The sequence below is a fragment of the Ursus americanus genome, chromosome 8 (genome assembly GCF_024610735.1).
Source record: "Ursus americanus isolate L20-20 chromosome 8, mUrsAme1.1.p, whole genome shotgun sequence".
In the NCBI taxonomy this organism is placed as follows: domain Eukaryota; kingdom Metazoa; phylum Chordata; class Mammalia; order Carnivora; family Ursidae; genus Ursus; species Ursus americanus.
The window spans coordinates 42699244-42715752 of record NC_142134.1 but is presented as its reverse complement, the minus strand read 5'-3'; positions in this window follow the sequence as shown (position 1 = coordinate 42715752).

The window sequence follows — 16509 nt, the reverse complement described above, 5'->3', positions numbered from 1 at the left end:
CAGGGGGAGAAGCAGGCAGAGGGAGAAGCAGACTCCCCATTGAGCAGGGATCCTGACATGGGTCTTGATCTCAGGACCCAAGGATCATGACCCGAGCCGAAGGCAGAGGCTTAACCCACTGAGCCCCCCAGATGCCCCCAAATTATACTCTTTTAATTACTGAGAATTCAAAATATCTTGCAGTGTAGATCCCATATCCCCTTCATTCCTTTTTTTTTTTTTTTGGAAAAAATAAAATAAAAACAGAAAATTGCAGGAAATAATACAACATCACCTAACACATATTATTGATGAAGATAATATTTTAGCATAGTTGCTTCAGACATGTGTCTTAAGAAAATGTATAAAATGTAGCAGATTGATTCAAAGTCCCTGGCCCCCCCCCTTCCTCCCACCCTAGAGGGAATCAACGACATGAACTTGACATGGAGCCTTCAGTCCATGTTTTAAAACTTTAACTTAATTTGTATCTACCCACAAGAAAAATGCCATATTGTTTTGTGGGTTTTCACTTATTTATTCTTCCAGGTGAATTTTAGAATCATCTTGTCTAAATCCCTGTAGACTCCTTTTCTTGGGATTTTATTGGAGATGCATTAAAGGGATTTATTACTTTGGAGAGAATTGACATCTTTACATTATGAGTTTTTCCCTCTAGGGACGAAGTATGTTTTTCATTTATTCAAGCCTCCAACAAGTCCCTTCATAAAGTATCTACTTTCCTTCTTGTCGGTACGGCACATTACTTGCTATGTCTGGGTAATTTACAATTTGTGTTGATGTTAAGAATAGGATTTTATTTTTGTATTATAATTGCTAATTCATTCTTACTGATATGAAAGGAAGAAGTTAATTTTTTAAATACGTGTTTGGTAACTGGCCGTTTCACTATTCTTATTTTATACTGTAGTTTTTCAATGGATTCTTTTGTGTTTTCTTGGCAGACAGTTACAGAGTATACATAATACTAGAAATGTGCAAATAATGATAATTTCGTTTGTTTCCTACTGACAGTCACACTCCATTTTTTTGTTTTGTTTTGTTTTCTTGCTCAATGAGTTAGCTAGGACTTCCAGAACAATGTTAAATTATTTTGGCAATGTCTATTATATCATATCCAGTGAGGCATCTCCACCTTGCCCCTTTTCCTAAGAGGAGTGCCTCTGATACCGCACTTCTTTATAGAATGTCAACAGCTGTTTGAGACGTCCTTTATCATGTTATCGTTTTTTCCTTTACAATAACGAGAGGATTCCCCCTCCCCCAATCCGTAAGTATTTACAAAGCAGAGTGGATTAAAAAGAAATTGGAACTGGCTTCATTTTTTGGTAATATTTTGCAAAATTGGAGATTCAACCCTCATCAGCTCTCTTTTCAGTTATTAGTGTGGGAAAAAGCATGAGAGTGGTTCTAGTTCAGGTTTTGAGTCTAGTTAATGGTTTCATTTGAGGCAAGTCCTCTTAACTTCTCTGGCCCTCAGCTTCCCCCCTGTAAAATGGAGAAGGATAAGATCATTTCTAAAATTTATTTCAATTTGTTAATAATTGAAGCCCTACTGGGGCCCCTGGGTGGCTTAGTCGGTTGAGCGTCCAACTCCTAATCTCAGCCTGGGTCTTGATCTCAGGACCATGATTTCAAGCCCCACACTGGGCTCCATGCTGGGTGTATAGCCTATCTTTTAAAAAAAAAAGAAAAAAATAATAATTGGAGCACTACTTCAGAAACCTCTATTTTTTTAGTCACACAATTTTAGAGTTAACCACACCCCAAAATTTGACAAGGCTGAAGAAGATTAAACGCTTACGTTGAGTATATATGAAACTGAACTGAAAATAGTTCAAGATAAGCAAACTGTAAACCTGCATGAAGTTCATGGCTAACATTTTATTTATTACTTATTTTTTAAGGTGATTTTATTTCATTTCATTTCATTTATTTGTTTGTTTGTTTATTTAAAAGAATCCCTACACCCATCATGAAGCTTGAACTCACAACCCGGAGATCAAGAGTTGCATGGTCTACTCGCCGAGTCAGAACAGGGGGTCCTGGTCCCCCTGGCTGGGATGGCAACTTCCTGAATCTCCAGATTAAGGCAGAGAAGTCATTTCCTTCCACGGGCCACTTCTATAATGCCCTTCTGGGAGCCCTTCCCAGAGGCCAGTCTCTGGCCACCCCTCCAGCCCTTCCAGCAACACTGAAAGCACCCAATCCCCTTATGAAATCCCTTTCTTCTTCTTCTTCTTCTTTTTTTTTTTTTAAGATTTTGTTTATTCATCTGAGAAAGAGAGAGCGCACATGTGTGAGGGGGAGGGACAGAGAGAGAGGGAGAAGCAGACTCCCCTCTGAGCCGGGAGCCCGATGTGGGGCTCCATCCCAGGACCCCGAGATCAAGATCTGAGCCAAAGGCAGACGCTTAACCATCTGAGCCACCCAAGGGCCCCAAAATCCCTTTCTTCTTAAACCAGCTAGTTTCTATTATCTGCTCTTGAACTTGGATTATTATAAGCCATGTAATTAACCTTCCTTTTCTCATGTGCCCCCTTCAGCTAAATAGGAGAAGCCACAGAGTCTAACGAATTTGGATCAGTAACCCGGGTTCCGGTCCCATCCCTGCTACTTAGCGGCTGCATCCTCGGGGCGAGCCCACGTCTCGGATTCTGTGGTTGTTGCTCTTGCTTCACCCTCGACATGAGGGAATACAGAGTCACTTCTGGCTCTCACATGCCCTGATTATCGCCGGCCCAGAAGCACGTGAAACACCTGGGACTCAGCCTGCCTGCTCGGCACGTCAGGAAGCCAATTCCTCAGCTGCCTCCAGCAAGATTTCTAGTGCCCAAGTCTAGGTTCCTCCTCGGTCTAACCCATGTGGCAGAACCCTCTGTGGTGGGCCTGGGATCCAGACCCCTCCCCAGAGAGGGACTTGAACCTTCTGAGCCCCACGCTGAAGGTGGGGAGGGTGTAACGCCAGCAGGACTTAGCTTTGTAAGGAAGCTGCCAAGCTGCCAAGCAGACAAGCCGAGGGTTGCAAAGCCAAGCAAAAGGTCAGGAAACTGGAAAATCAGGACAGGACCACGGAGAATTCTGAGGGCAGAGGTCAATCACAAGTCAGGGATAGAAGCCAAGAAGTCTAGCCGGAGGCCAAGGAGCCGACAGTTCGCAAAGCTGCGGTCCAAGCCAGGGTGAGGAAGGCAGCCGGCCTCACCAGCAAGGACAAAGGATTCAGGGTCCAGGTTGTGAGTCGGAGGGGGGACTCATCCACCCTCCACTTGCTTGCTCAGATCCAACCCAGCCAGCACCCTGCACGGTGGGAAAGCTCTGATTGACTTCAATGGGGCAAGGCCTCGGGGGTCATACCAGAGCACATGTGTCTCGGAACAGACCTTTCCAGCCCCCGTGACAAGCAGGAAGTGTTTTCATAAGCGAGCAAATCAGCTGCCTTTGGGGAGAATGGTTCTGGCTGACGGGGGGCAAAGCTAGGTGCAGCTGAATCCTGGCAAATTGTTGAGAGGGTGGGGTGTGCTTTAGCCGTGGAAGGGTGGACTTCTAGGTCTCCCGTCCTTCAGGGACAGGGAAGACCCACTCTCACATTAGCGCACCAGCCTATCCAGTTGCTCTCCCCATGACTAGAGTTCTGCCCCACCCCCTATTCACATCGACTACCCACATCAGCTCCCCAAGCACGGCCCTTTCCAATGTGCGCTCAGGTCCTCCCCAGCAAGGAAGCTGACAAATTCATAAGATACAAATGACCAAAATAACACAATTTGTTTCCCTTCCCAGAGGTTGTTGCCTTTTTCTAGGCAAACTAGCAGATGCTGAATTTAGAATGTCAGGGAAAGACGGTGGGACAGGAACCAGGTTAATGAAATCTTACCCTGAAGGATGCACAATCTGCATTATTCACCGATTCTGTACTTGTGAGTTTGTCTACCCGCTAAAATTCACTGGTGACCCCAAAACCAGGACTTGGCAGGAATTTCGTGGTTGCTCCCAGACATGCGCCGAGTAGAGAAAATCTTGAGCCACTCAGCAGACGCGTTCCCAGCGGAGGCTGAACGACTCTGCCTTCTTGTTCCAGCTCTCATGCTGTAAACAAGTGTCCTCTTCCTGGTCTACCTAGTTCCCTGTTTTGTGTGCTTTTTATTGGGATGTCACTGTTTAATGGCCCCCAACATGGTGCCGATGACGTGCGGCCCCGTGGCCCCAAGTGCACACAGGCTGCAACGTCCCTTAGGAAGCAAACACGTGTGTTGGAGAAGCTTCCTTCAGGCATGAGTTACAGCGGGGTTGGCCAGGGGTGCAAGCTAAAGGAATCAACTATATACTCAGTAAGGTGCTCTTAAACGGAAACACACATGCCACAAGGTTATGCACTGACGGACTGATGAAGATGTTGGTCCAGAAGCTCGAAGGAAGCTAACTGCATTTCCCCCAGGAGCAACAGTGTTCCCTAAGCCTTGCTTACAGTGATTTTATGAGACATACCTGCCTGGAATAAAACGGGCTGCCCTTGGTACTGGGTCTACCTCTAAACACTTCCTCCCCCTAACAACTGTGACTGGAAACTTCTTGCAGAGGCCTCACGCATGATTCTTGCAAAGAGTTACGATGAAAGTATGTGGAAACATTTTTCAAGATCTTTACTTTCTAACCTTTGTATGGACATGGCCAAAAATTCTCACTGACAAGCCTTGAATTTGATGGCCCCTTTAGGATTGGATGTGATGTTCCAGAAACTAAGAGAAAAAAAGAAGCTCCAGAATAATTCTACCTGAATTTTTTTTTTTAACTGTCCTATAACTTAGGGGATTTCTTCACCCTGAACAGATTCTTGATGAATAGAAAACTCTTGAAAGGGGCTCCTAAGTAGTGAATAATTTCACTAAAAAGCATTGACGCAGAGTTTTACATGGAGTCCCAAGCAGCGAGCTTGGTCTGGGGCAGAGCTGGCTGGGCAGGGGCTTACACCGGAGCCCTTACTCCTCCTACTCCAGCAGATGGTAGAGGGTTTGATTCAGTCACCAACAGAGGGAAATCTTGCTTTGGCTGATTTAGTCTGCACTGTTTCTACCCTTCCAGAATCCTCCTGACTGGAACTGGAGCCTGATAACATGGGCAAAAATAGATACGAATGACACCAGGAGACTGCTGTGAATACAGATGTCTGGCAAAGGTTCCTCTTAATCCTTAGTGCACACAGCCTAAGACGAGAATCCGTGTTTATTTTTAAGCAGTGATACCAGGTAATTCACTTCCCAAGATTGTTTAAGTGAATTGCGAGGATTTGAGGAGCTCAAATGTTAGCTGAAAGTTTTGCTTTCCTGGAGGGAAAGGTGTTTCAAGGTGACATGGAGTCTCTTTTCACTGTATTTCTCTGTGAAGTTGTGGTGAATTTCTTTTCTTTGCATTTAAATTCACGGGATAAAAAGGAGGCTTTCCTCCCCACCATTCACTGTTCTCAGACGCCACGTATTCCGAACTCCACATCCCGGACACACATTTCTCACAGAAAAGCACTGAAAGGCCTCTCAGTGCAGCCTCCCCCGAGCCAGGGACGCCCCCGGGGCCTGGCCTCCCTCAGCCTCCCTCGGGGGCCTCCGCATGGGCCTCGGCAGCTCCCAGCAGAGCAGCTCGTGCAGCTGAGTCCAGGGAGGAATTTGTAACTGGGGACCGGGGGTCAGACGCCTTCTACTCAGTGACACGCTTTCTCACACAAAGGTCGAGAGTTAGGGCCTCGCAAAAGCATCCTTCGGGATGCGCTGCTAGGAATGTTTTCTTACCAAGAGTGCTTCCCTTTTCCCTGGAGACCCTGAGAGTTTGAACCCCAGACCTTTCAATCCCTCGACAGAAGCCATAAACCACAAAAGCGCTACATGCTGAAAGGCTGCGCCAGTGACCAGCCCTTAGCCTCCCCCTCCGCTGACCACGCGGGCCGTCTGCCACACGGGCGGGGAGACAGGAGGGGACGGCTCCCTCGGCCACCAGGGCGCCGGCAGGACCAAGTCAACTCCCCAGGCCGGCGCTGGCGCCTGTTGTCAGCGCTCAGCCCACACAGCGGGCGCCCCGCTCTCTATGTGTCTGTGGATGCGGCCTCGTCCTCCCAGGGGCCCTTCTGAGGAGTCTCACGCGGCCGTTGCCGCGAGACCAAGAGTGCAGCTGCCACTCCACGGGGAGACAGAGCGCAGGCGCTGCCACGAAGGGCCTGGTCCACGGGAGCGAGGCCACACTCAAGCTCCAGCCTGAAGAGAACGGACCACCGGGCACATTTCCCTCCTTCTTCCTTTTCTTTTTCAATTGATTTGCAACAATGTGTAGCAAATGTTAAAGTGTGTGTGTGTGTGTGTGTGTGTGTGTGTGTGTGTGTGTGTGTGTGTGGTGGGGTTGGGGTTTTTTTCATTTTGGAAAAGAGAAAAGCCCACAGAAAGGGCAGGGGGGTAAGCAGAGGGGAGGGTGAGGCCAGGTGCTCAGCCGAGACAGTGAGGGCCCGTCCTGCCCTCCGGGGGAGCTCAGTGCTGAGGGGCTCTGGCCTCAGAGGGATGACAAGGGTGGGGTGGCCAAGGGGCAGCGCAGGTCCTGACTGGAGCGTCGCCAGCTCTGTGGCTGGGTCTGAAGCAGCACCGGGGCCTTCTCTCCACACCTCCCCTCTGCGTCCACTGCTCCAGACATGCCTTTCACCCTCTCTACTCCTGCACTTCCCCAGACAAGCCGAAGGAGCCCGTGACCAAGGGTGCTCTGGATGGTCATAGGGGATCCAGAGTGCAGCTGGATTCTAGAGAACAGGGCAGGGGGCCAAGCACTGGGGTCCCAAGCATGAGGAAGGGACTCCTGTTCTCTCCTGGGTTCTGTTCAGTTCCCAACACCTAACGTTCTCTCCTCATAGTTTTCGTCTTTAGCCATAGAATTTCTCTTCTCTCAAAATGCAACTGTCCTCAGGGTGGGATAGCACTTTTAAAATTATGACCATGGAGACCACATTGTCCAAACATCAAGTCAGAATATTTTACAAAGCACTTTCCCTATCTTTTTATCATTCAATGATTTTTTTTCTAGAAATCTTTTCCATCATCAAAGCAAGTAATAAATGTTGTAAAAAAATTTTTCTCTTAATGAAACTATAAAAGGAAATCTACCCCTACCTACCCACACATCATCCCCTCCCATACTTTGCAAGAAATATAACCACCGTCCACAAAGTGTGGTGTGTCCTTCCCAGGTGTTTCTTTCTAAGTGCATGCATGTGTGTGCGTGTGTGTGTGTGCATTTTAACAAAAACATATTCTAGTTTATATACTTTCAGTATTCAATTTCTTTTTCGCTTACTGAATTAGAATCATCTTTCCAAGAAGACATTTTTTTTCTGTATGTATATTACAAGAAAAATCTTCAAAAGTTACATTTCATTTACTGCGCATTTAACAGATGACCTTTGCTTTTGTTATTGCCCTTGGTCTTTGTTAAGCAGAACAAAGTTACAGGAAGTGAGGGATATTCTAGAGCAGCACCGTCTATCAGCGCTTGTGGCAATGATGGAAACGTTCTCTACCTGTGCTGTCCAATATAGCAGTCACTATAACGGCTGTTGAGCTCTTCACATGTGACCAGTGCTACTGAGGAAATAAATATTTATTTATTTAATTTTAATTAATTTAGATGCTAATTTAAACAGCTACCTGCAGCTAGTGGCTACTGTATTGGACAGCACATTTCTAGAAGATTTTGGATGATTCCATCATCTACTCCTAGAGGAGTTATAGGAAGAAACTTTGAAGCCAGACTTCCTGGATTTGAACCACAATTCCTTCCAGTTACCACAAGTGTGACTTTGGGTAAGTCACTCAACCCTCTGAGCCTCAGTCTGCCCATCTGTAAAATGAGGGCACCAGCAGCAATACCTTCTTGTGCTGTTATGAGGACTCCGTGAGTTAATACTTGTAAAGCAGTTGAACTCATAGTGTGCAATAACTATTAGATATGTAATTCCTTCCTAGGAATAGGAATGGAAGGGGAAACATTGGGGGAGGGGAGGAGGCTAGAGAGAAGTACTTCTGAATGAGTAAATGGTGCTTTTTTCTGTCAGCAACGGTGGGTCAGCAGTGCTAACAGATCACAATAGGAAGTTCTCCATTGCAGAGACCTCACCTTGACCACAGACTTTCCAAGACAGGGCAGTGAGCACAGGGATCATATGGAAACCAGCAGAACTCCTTGGCCACCTACGGAATTCCTCCTTTCCCCAGAGGACACCTCCCCGGCAGAACAGACTGGGCCCAGGCTGCGCCCCACCTGGGGTCCCCGCAAGACAAAGGCCTGCCCAGCAGCCGCCCTGCCTGCCTCGATTGACCTCGAAATCTGGGTGGCTGCACAGGCCTCCCTGGTCAACAGTGGGCTCCGTGTTCCAGCCCCCAGAGCAGTCCCCGCCCTGCAGCCGTCGGGGCTGATTCCAGTAAAGCGCAGCAAAAGTAGAATCGAACTTTGTCCAAGAAGTGGGATCCTTCTCCCACAGGGCAAACAGAGTCTGTCCAGTTGGAATAAATTGATGGAGTGAAGCAAGTACTTCTCCCTCGGGCTGTGTAAGAGGAGTTTACTACGGATTCATTCAGACCGTTCGCCTCCCTCCAACCGGAACACACAACCCGCGTCCAGGATGTTTGGAATGTGTCTCTCTGGCTATTGCCACCTCCTAAGACACCACTGCGTGCGGCAGGTCAGCAAGAGACGGATCTGTCTCTCTCGTCCCTACCCAGGGAGCGATGCGTGAATGAATGCATAAATGAATGAATGATAATTGAGCGACTGACCCATATTCTAAAATACATGTTCTCTGAACATTAACCTTCCGGATTATTAGAATTTACACTCTATCTTGGGTCAGTGTGGATTGTCAAGAACGTCAAGAAACACTCCCTCATCTTTGGAAAAGGCACCAGCACCAGACTGGCCATCAGAAAGCCAGGGTTCAAGGTCCAATTCTACCCTCTGACCTAGAGCCTCAACTTCCCTTTTCTGTCAAATGTGGGAGAGACACATCCAGGATGCCTCAAATCTCACACATTGGATAGCGCCTGAGCTCCCCAAGGTGAGCCCATCCTACCCACCCCGTTGCAGTGTTCTCAGCCAGGAGGCCTCTGGGAAGCCTTATTCAAGAGCCGCAGGACAGGGCAGGCTCTTGCTGCTTCTAAAAGGACCAATTATCCCAGCAGTGCAACAGAAAGGTCCCCAGCGGTTGTCTTCTCAGGGAGCCACACCACCCCTCCAGACACGATTACAGCTCGGATCACCTCACTGGCTTCTGATGCAGGATTTCCACCCACAGACCCCATTCAGAGGGTTTTTGGAAGCCTTCTGTCTGGGTGCAATGAAGCAGGCTGCCTCTTTTTCCACCCAGTGTCCCAAAGGGAAATGACATTCACCAAGAATTTGGACAAACTTTTTTAGAAGAAGAAACAGTGTGAAAATTGCCCAGATCCTTGTTACTTAAAGCATTTGAGAAGCAAACTGCAGGAAGTGGTAGATCGGGATATAAAGGACATCATTTGCTGCCTTATTATCTCATTTTTCAGTGGAGCTGACAGGACAGCTGTCTGTTATTACAGGGCACACCAGGAAATGTTGAGCTGCCGAACAGAAAAGAGCGAGTGAGGGATTAGCAGCCCTGTTCATGCCACACAAACAGAATCCTTGCACCTGGTCGTCATGCAGTTACATTTATCATCTTCGTAGGGTATGTTACTTAAATCCCATTTACAAAGAAACAAAAACAACCCAAAAAGGCGCCTTAATGTCATTGTAATTATGATAAGTATTAGTAACCATTTTGCAGTTTTTAGCCTAGATTAAATTAATGGGTGGTGGTTTTCATTTAATCCCACTAATCTTTTATTTGGCTTCTGTCATGTTGTAAATTTGTTATTTTATGTGGCAAGTCAAAAGCGTTCTTAAAAATGGAAGATCGATAACAGTTTAATCCTCCGGAAGGCTGCGATCATGAATGATGTTGTGTAACAATAGCGATCTCTTCGCAAGGTGGCAGATCACCTACAGACATGACATTTCAAAGAAAGTCTGCTTCCCAGTTTCATTTTCTAATGCCGGGGCAGGGGGGTGGGGTGGGGGACATAGAGCAGCCAGCTCCTTGAGCCTTAGCACCGCAGAGATCCTGAGCCCGGAGAGGCTGCAGAATGCGGGCGGGAGGCCCCTAAATGGCCTCCTTGTTCCCACCAGGAGTGAACTCACTTCCCTCATGCCAAGCCCCAGGGAGGAATCTAGCAGGAGGAAAAAGTGAGTCTTAGATCCCAGGAAACCTACCCCTGAGTAGGAATCTTGCAATGAATAGACAAGCAAATTCTTCCTGGAGGCTTGTAGCTTGGAGGATTAGGGAAGAGAGCTGAGTGTTAACTCTTCACTCCTCTGTTGACATTTCCTAGGGCCTCTCTGCGCCAGCCCTTGATGTAAGGAGGAGCGATATAAGGTCCGAACCTGGACCCTGCAGGAGCTTCTCGCAGTCTGAGAGCACCCACTCTGCCTGGAGGCCTCGGGCATGTTTAGGTTTTCTAGGGGGACAGGAGGCAAATGCAGGCAATCAACAAAAGAACACACAAGAGGGCTGAGAGGCGACTGAAAGCAGTCAGAACGAGAACTCACTGTGGCTTCGGAGGAGAGAAGGCAGAGGAGGCTGGCGCCAGAGAAGAGAGAGCCTCAAACGCCCTTCTAAGGGGCCCAGCCTTCGTCTGCCACCTGATGGAGAAGAGTCAGACCGCACTGGTGAAGGGGGGGTGATGCACTCCTCCAGCAGGAGTTCGAAGAGGCTGAGAGGGGAAATCTTAGGAGGCTGTTGGGGTCGTCAGAGTAGGAGAGGCTGAGGCTGCCTGGCAGTGAGCGTGGACGAGAAACAGGCCCCGGGGAGGGTCAGGACGGAGCTCTGACGAGACACCAACTGGACGTAGGGGACAGGGGCTGGATTGCCTGCTTGGACCCGTGGTGACAAACGGTACCATTAGTAAAGGTGGGGAATTCAGTAGCAGGATGGACCAGGGGACGCGGGGAGAGTTGCTCTGTGCCATTGGGCGCGCCGGGGCCGGGGGCTGTGGGACAGCGGTGCAGAGCTGTCAGGAGAGGGCATTACAGGCATGCAGGTGCCTGGTGCTCCAAGGGAGTTCCAGAAGTAGAGATTCGGTGGGTATCAGGAGAGCTCTTCTGTACTTAGGTGAAAGGAGGTAGTGGTTGTACCCAGGGGATTCAATAAAATCACTCAGGGACTGTGGACTGGGAGACTAAACACGGGTTTGAAACGAAGGTAAAAGAATACCACTCGTTCTGGACCAAATGTCTGTGCCCCCCCACCCCCAAATTCGTATGTTGCCATGCTGATCTCCAAAGTGATGGTTTTATGAGGAGAGGCCTTTGGGAGGTGATCAGGTCAGGAGGCCCTCATGGAAGAGAACCCCCCAAGGGCTCCCTCCCCACTTCTGCCAAGCGAGGACACACGGGAAGATGGCCGTCCATGCACCAGGAAGGCGGCCTTCACCAGACTCTGAGTTTGCCCAAGCCCTGATCTTGGATTTCCCAGGCTCCAGAAACAACTGCGGTTGTTTAAACCACCCTGTCTCTGGTGTTTCTTTTACAGCAGCTCACGTGGACTAAGCCACCGCTCTTTAAAGCCAGAAAGAAGAGGCAGCAAAGAAGAGCGATGCTCCAGAAGCCAGTGGAAAGTCCAGTTTTCGGGAAGGACATTAGCCACAATGCCACTTACGAGACAGGCCTTGAGTTCCTGGAACGGACAATGCGAGGCGGCATCCTAGCCAGAGCTCCCCCTTTCTGGGGGTAGAGGTGGGGCTCCCGATCGGGAAGAGCCAGGCCATGAGCACAACTGGGATGGTCCGGAGATGAGCAGAGCCCGAGAGCATGGGGACTGCAAAGAGACTTTCTACAGACTGGGGTAGGAAAGAAAGACCCACAATGCGATGCAGGATGAAGGGAAGACTTTTGTCTCACCTTGAACGTGCATATGAGCTAGAGGCAGGGTGGGAGTGAAGAGCGAGGGGGAAAACAGGGTGGTAATGGGGAGCACAGGGGCAGTTGCTGGCCGTGTACTGGTGGGCACTCCACGGACTCGCTGCCTTGTTTCACACATGCATCTGCTTCTGCTCTTCTCTCCACTGGGAGGGCGCCCCTTTGCCCCTCCTCCCCCATCACCTCCAAACCAGAATCTACATCCTTCGAGGCTCCCTTCTGTGTCCCTTTTTCTGAAGTCCCCCGATGCCTCTGGCCACCAGTGATGTCTCCCTTGATGGCAACCTTAGCACTTCATCTGTTCTTTTCTCGGGGCTCAACCCGCTCACCCTGTGTTGCTGTTGTTGGCAATCGGGATGTCCCCACTGTTAGCTAATCGGCTCTTTGAAAGGCAGAATCATACCCTGAGTCACTTCAGAGCTTTCCCCACCCACGCACATAGCCCGAACAGTGTGCTGCCCCCATGGGGCATTCAAAATATTCTTAAAAAGATCCAACGCCTAACCTGAAACTGTATTTACTCTCCTGCCGGCTTCAACTACTTCGGATCCACTTCCATCAATGCCAATCAAATGCCATCATCAATCTCTCTTTTCTAAAAATATAAAGTGATTTCCATTTTAGCTTGAACTCCTAAATAAAATGTATTAGAAAAATAAATGTGCTGTGATCAAAGTCACATATAAAAATATCTGAAAGATCTTTGCCACCCAGGGCAAGTTATGTAACCTCTTGGAGGCTGGGTCCTCAATGAGTAACGTGAGAAGAATAAAACCTCCTTTGAGTGCTGCTTCAGTCATTAAATGAGACAATGCGTATACAGTACTTAGCACAATACCCTGCATACAGTAACTGCTTACTAAATAATAGATATGATGATTATTATTAGCCAGCTACACAGTCTCTGAGACCTATTGTGGCTAAGTTCTAGGACTCCCTCTCCCCCAGTGCAGATAATGAAAAGCAAACCATACCTATAAAACATGCCCATATTTAATAATGCACTACAGCCATGAAGTTAGGGTTAATCTTACACTTGAAATTTAAAGTAGAAAAAAGAAGTCAGAACTTGAAGCAAACTGAGAAAACAGTCTTTCCATATTTCTTTCTGTAAACATTTCTAATGTAATCAGGGGCTATTACAGCTCATTCATTTGTTCACTACACAAACAGCTTGTGAGCACTTCGAATGTGCCAATTGCTCTGGAAGGAGCCACAGGGGAATATGGGGTGAATAAAACACAAGCTTTGCTCTGAGGTGTTCAAGGCCGAGGTGGGTGTGGCGGGGGGGGGGGGACCTAAATAAGAACACACCAAATCCAGTGTTCTGTGATTAAAAAAAAAAAAAAAAAAAAAAAAAAAAGATCCTGGAGGAGGCACTAGGACAGGGTCAGAAAGGAGGGCAGAGGGGACGGAACAAAGTAAAGACCTATTGTTACATAAAGTTACGTAACAAGGTAACAAAGATTCTGCACCACTGATTTAGAAACAGAAGCCTGAGGAGCTTGCCTTTGACCACTCTGGATGAAGAAAAAAATATCCTGTTCCTCTCAGGTTCCTTCTCTCCTTCACTCAAATTCTTCACGAAGGCAGAGAAAGGCACAGGCTTGCCCACAGCAAGCACCCAACAGGGCTTGGGGAGACCAGTTTCCAGGGAACCTCCATTAGTAGGCCAGCTGGATTTATCGAGCCCTCAGGGGTATAGTGATTTCTGTAGGAAAGGTTGATGCTGTTTATTCTTTCTTTCTTTTCTTTTCTTTCTTTCTCTCTCTCTCTCATCCTTCCTTCCTTCTTTCCTTCCTTCCTTCCTTTCTCTTTCTTTTCCCCAAGCCCTCAGAAGAGCCAACAGAGAAACGGAATTTTCTAAACCATTTGCAATTTGGAATACAGACTTGAGCTCTGGGTTTTTTGAGAGGGGAAAGTAAGCAAACTGTGTGACTCTAAGGAACGGCACAGACCAGCAGAAGCCATGGAAGAACTTCAGCCTTTGGCTCAATGGGGACCTTTCCTCTTCTGCCTGTCATGGGTTTCTGGGCGCGAAGCAGAGGGGGCTTTCGGGAATTGCTTGGTGGTGGCAGTGACTGTGGAGGAACCACCCTAGAGGCCACACGTGTGATCTGCGGGCCAGTTATCTACAGATGGCATCCGTGGGAGCCTTTCCCCAGGGAATCTGAAGGCTCTACCTTTGAAAGTCTTGGTGCAAGAGGAGTGTTCCACACTCACCAAAAAACAAACACACTAACAACAAAAACAAAATACCAAAAAACAAAAACCAAAAAAACACTAAAAAAAAAAAAAATGCCCTTGGCTTTAAAATGTCTAAACTCACCATGTGCTGGTGACGGTTTTGAATTATTTATGTCAACATGAGTTTTTGGCGTTCTTAATAGAAGCTTTAAGAGCATAATGAAGACCATTTGCAGATACCTTGAGTTTTTAAATTAATATGAAACTTATTAGAGGAATAAATTTTAACTAATTCTGAAACTAGTTTTCCTTAGACCATAAAGTTCAGTGTAGAAACCTTATGATTCTATTTATAAATGGAGAAAAATTTAACCCTCAGTTTCAAGGGGATTTAAATTCCGTCAACTAAAGTTACAGAAAGTAAATTCTCCTAAACAGTCTCATTTACAAACTCAATTAATTAAATTCCATCAGAAATTCAAGCTCTACTATATATTTAATATATTGGATTATTTTTAGCACTTCAAATGCTTCTAACAAACAAAATGTTCTTAAGCGCTTACATGACTCTAGCAAAATATAACCGCAGTGAATCTCAAGTTCTCTTAAGCATTCGAAAAAGGTCTCTTTACACGTTTCAACTAACAGTTAGAAATTACACTCTTCAGGTTGGGATTGCAATTCTCTAACAGGCCAAATCCTCCCTTACAAAATACTTAAAATACCAAACAACACACAGCATACTTAAGATTATAAAACTCTCTTCCTAAAAAAAAAAGAAAAACAAAACAAAAACCCCCTCTCTTCCTGAACTTACACAAAAATGATAATTCTGTAGATCTGATCAAGGTCACCGTGTCTCTGGTTAACTCTAAATCTTAACAGCATTAAAAATTCCATTAAAGGGGCACCTGGGTGGCTCAGTCGGTTGGGCATCCGACTCTGGGTTTTGGCTCAAGTCATGATGTCAGGGTCGTGAGATCCAAGCCCTACATCTGTGCTGAGCTCAGCGGGGGGGTAGTGCTTGAGATTCTCTCTCTCCCTCTCCCTCTGCTCCTTCCCCTGCTCACACTGTCTCTCAAAAAAAAAAAAAAAAAAAAAATTTCAATTAAGAAAACAGTTACACCATCCCAAACGAGTGAAAGTCACCCCATTAGTGGAATGAACATTCATATTGGCAAGAGGTTTCTGGCCACAGTATGAGATTTTATTCTCCCGTTGACAATGGCCAATAACACAGCGCACTCTTGTTCTGATTACCATAGCAAAAGCAACTCCAAGTCCATGCCCTTTAGAGGGTGTTGGTCTCTCCCAGTTTTAAGATGTATCATTCATTACCTGGGGCACCTGGGTGGCTCAGTCGGTTAAACATCCGACTCTTGATTTCGGCTCAGGTCATGATCTCAGGTTTATGAGATCAAGCCCCAGGTTGGACTCTATGCTGGGCATGGAGCCTGCTTAAGATTCTCACTCCCTCTCCCTCTGCCCCTCCACTCCCTCTGCTTGTGTGCCCTCTCTCTAAAAATATATATATAAAATAAATAAATTTTTATGGGGCGCCTGGGTGGCTCAGTCATTAAGCGTCTGCCTTCGGCTCAGGGCGTGATCCCGGCGTTCTGGGATCGAGCCCCGCATCAGGCTCCTCGGCTAGGAGCCTGCTTCTTCCTCTCCCACTCCCCCTGCTTGTGTTCCCTCTCTCGCTGGCTGTGTCTCTGTTAAATAAATAAATCAAATCTTTTAAATAAATAAATAAATAAATAAATAAATACATACATACATACATACATACATACATTGTTAAAGAAGATACAGCATTACCTGGTGTATCTGCACTTCAGATCCTGCCCATTGCTGATCCCTTTATTGGCTAGAATAACGGACTCATGCCTGATTCTATTCTGAATGTTCTTATTCTTCCAGGCTGAGCAGGCCGCGACTCTTATAAATATCTAAATGACATTTTTATAACATTCTGCCTATGTCCCTTGCCTTCGTCTGGCTCTGCCTAGAGCAGAGTGACGGCCCCACACCGAAGCGTTTCCCTTCACATGAGCCACCTCAGCCCCCGAGACGCGGGAGGGGCGACGCGCGCTTTTCCTGTCCTCGCGAGGCGCCCGTCAGACAGAAGGTGCCCGTGAGCTCCCGCAGGGCTCCACCCGAGGTCAGCCGCGGCCGACCCAGCCGGGTGGAAAGTGGCTCTTGTTAACGCTGCTGTCAGGCCTGAGCGTGCAGGTGACCGCGACCTAGGACGCGGCTCACGCGCAGCCTGCGGCGCAGGAGGTCTGGCTGAGGCCCGCGCTCCTCACGTCTCAC